Raw genomic sequence first — 2,613 nt, forward strand, 5'->3', positions numbered from 1 at the left:
TTTTTGCCCTGCCTTGCTGATTTTCAATCAGTTCCTTGATCAAACTTTGACCCCACATGAGAAATCAATTCCTTTATCAGACTTCGACACTATATGAGTGTTGCATCAACAAACTACAACAGGGTGAAAGTTTGCCATCCAACTATGAGTATCCCCAACACAAGACCAGATTCTTTTTTCAGAGCAGGTGGAATGTTTAAGGAGGGAAGCAGAGAGAGGGTTGAGAACTGGATCATCATGACGGGTCTGTCCACGCAAGTACTGCTGGGTTCATCTCCCAGTCTCTGCAGTCCCACCTGCTCATCTCAGCTCCACCTCCACCACTCAAGCCCGGTGAGGAGCATTTCTCTCCCGGAAGACAGAGGAAACCCTGCATTCACTCCAGCCCAGTGCTTCTCAACCAGGAACTGGCTTCCCCAAGGATACCTCACCAACAACGTCTGGACACATTTTTGGTTGTCACGACTGAGGGAGGAGGTGACTACTGCATCCAGTGGATAGAGGTCGAGGATTCTGTGACACACCCTGCAATGTACAGGTCCCCTCACCAACAAAGACTTGTCTGGTCCAAATGTCAACAGTGCTAAGGTTGAGAAAGCCTGCTTCAGTCCCCCTGTAAAACCTGAAATGCATAATCATGCTGTTTCTTTAAAGAGAACATCAGATCATGTCATCCCTTGCTTAAAGCTTTTCAATGGTTTCTCACTCTTAGTAGTGAGAGAGTTATTTCCTAGGCAGATTGATAGGGAGTCTAAGGGTCCCCAAGGAGAGAGGGGTCTGGAATTCTCAAGGAGGAAGAAAAGACAAACTTTTTTTCTTTCTCCACATTCCTTAGGATTATATAACAATAATGTATCCTGCCTAAGGACAGTCTTTGGATTCAACCTTCTGTTATCTTAAAATGTAAATTACAAGAGTAGACCTGGTCTTTACAAGGATGTATCTTGCCTGAGGACAGTGTTACCTTAAAATGTAAATTATGGGAGTAGGTCTGATGAGGTCTTTACAACCTCCAGACATTCTTTGCATTATATAAGCTCATTGTTAACACTAGCAAGCGGGTACTCTTTCTGCCCCCTTCTGATGCCTATGTCAGAAGCTTTCTCTATCTCCTTTATACTTTAATAAAACTTTATTACACAAAAGCTCTGAGCGATCAAGCCTTGTCTCTGGCCCCGGATTGAATTCTTCTCCTCTGGGGGCCAAGAATCCCGGTGTATTCACGTGATTCAACAACAACCTTTCAGTAGGTAGATTAAAAACAAACAAACAAAAACTCCTTAGCTCCTTGAACTTGCATGACCTGACACTCACCTCCCCTCTTTTCTTATATTACTTGCAGTTACAAAGCTAACTTTATTCCTGTTTTTCTAGAAAGTATCATACTTTCTCCTCCCTCACAGAGTCTTGCTATTCTCTCTTATAAGTCAATTTCTGCCCTCCTATCAGCCCCTCCTCCTTTTCCCTGCTCACTGCTGCCTTCTAATCCTTTAGGAGACCTAAGCCTGAAGGTGACTCCATCACAGGCTCCCTCCCTGACCACCGAGTGGTCAGCAGTCTGAGATGAGAGGCCACATGGGGAGAGAAACAAGGACACCCCAGGTCCTCTAACCATCCCAGCTCAGGCCGTAGTGGAAGTGAGGCCTGTCTGGACACCCAGTGCCAGCAGGGTCCCCGGCTGTGGGTAGGCCTGTGAGTGAGCCCAGGAGGCCAGCAACAACTCTGCCTCATCAGCCTCACAACTGTACTGAGTAATGAAAAAGTGACAACTGCTTTAAGGCCACTGATGTCTGAGGTGGCTGATGTAGTGACAGACTGCAGATTCATTCCCCCTAGTGTTCCTGACTGTGCAGTAAGGAGAGCTCCCTGCTACTGTGGGGAATTCCCCGTCACCTCCTGCTCTATCCCCTTCAGAGGACTGCTCTCAGGACCTGAGTTTCTGAGTCATAGTCTACTTGGCAGGATGATGCTCTCTCCCCAGTAGGTCAGTGAGTGGAGGTGGGGAGACTGTTCCCCTTCCCATCTCACCTTCTTGTCCCATCAGCCTCTATGGAACTGCAGCCCTGCACTGGGCAGGGATGGTCTCACTTAGTTAACTCAAGAAACAGAATATGTTTAAAAGGGTCAGTACCTGTTTCACTAAGCAGAGAAAGAGCTAAAGTTTTTCACAATTTGTCTTTTCCTATATTATAAAGGGGAAATCACTTAGAGAATTGAGACTAGGCTTCCCCTGTGGCTCAGATAGTAAAGAATCTGCCTGCAATATGGAAGACCCAGATTCAATCCCCGAGTTGGGAAGAGCTCCTGGAAAAGGGAATGGTAATCCACTCCAGTACTCCTACCTAGAGATTTCCACAGACAGAGGAGCTTGGCAGGCTACAGTTTATGGGGTCACAGAGAGTCGGAAACAACTGAACAACTACACTTTCTTTCTTTGTTTTGAGGGAACTCCCCAGGGCAACACCATCCCTCTTGAACCTGGGTTTTTACTGAGGGTCCCCTTCCACTCTGTTCACATGAATCTCTACCTGCCTCCTGCAGGAGACCCAGCCTTATGGGAAAACTCCATCCCCATGAAGGTCTCATCACTTGAGTCAGGCTCCATTCCCTGGC

The 2,613-nt window shown here is 46.9% G+C and overlaps 1 pseudogene; it reads left to right on the forward strand.

Annotated features, from left to right (window-relative positions):
• The first annotated feature begins 237 nt into the window (after positions 1-237).
• The window catches only part of LOC104982650, a 231,697-nt pseudogene continuing 229,321 nt past the window's right edge, over positions 238-2,613 (forward strand).

Source organism: Bison bison, unplaced genomic scaffold, assembly GCF_000754665.1.
Source record: "Bison bison bison isolate TAMUID 2011002044 unplaced genomic scaffold, Bison_UMD1.0 scf7180017864535, whole genome shotgun sequence".
NCBI lineage: Eukaryota > Metazoa > Chordata > Mammalia > Artiodactyla > Bovidae > Bison > Bison bison.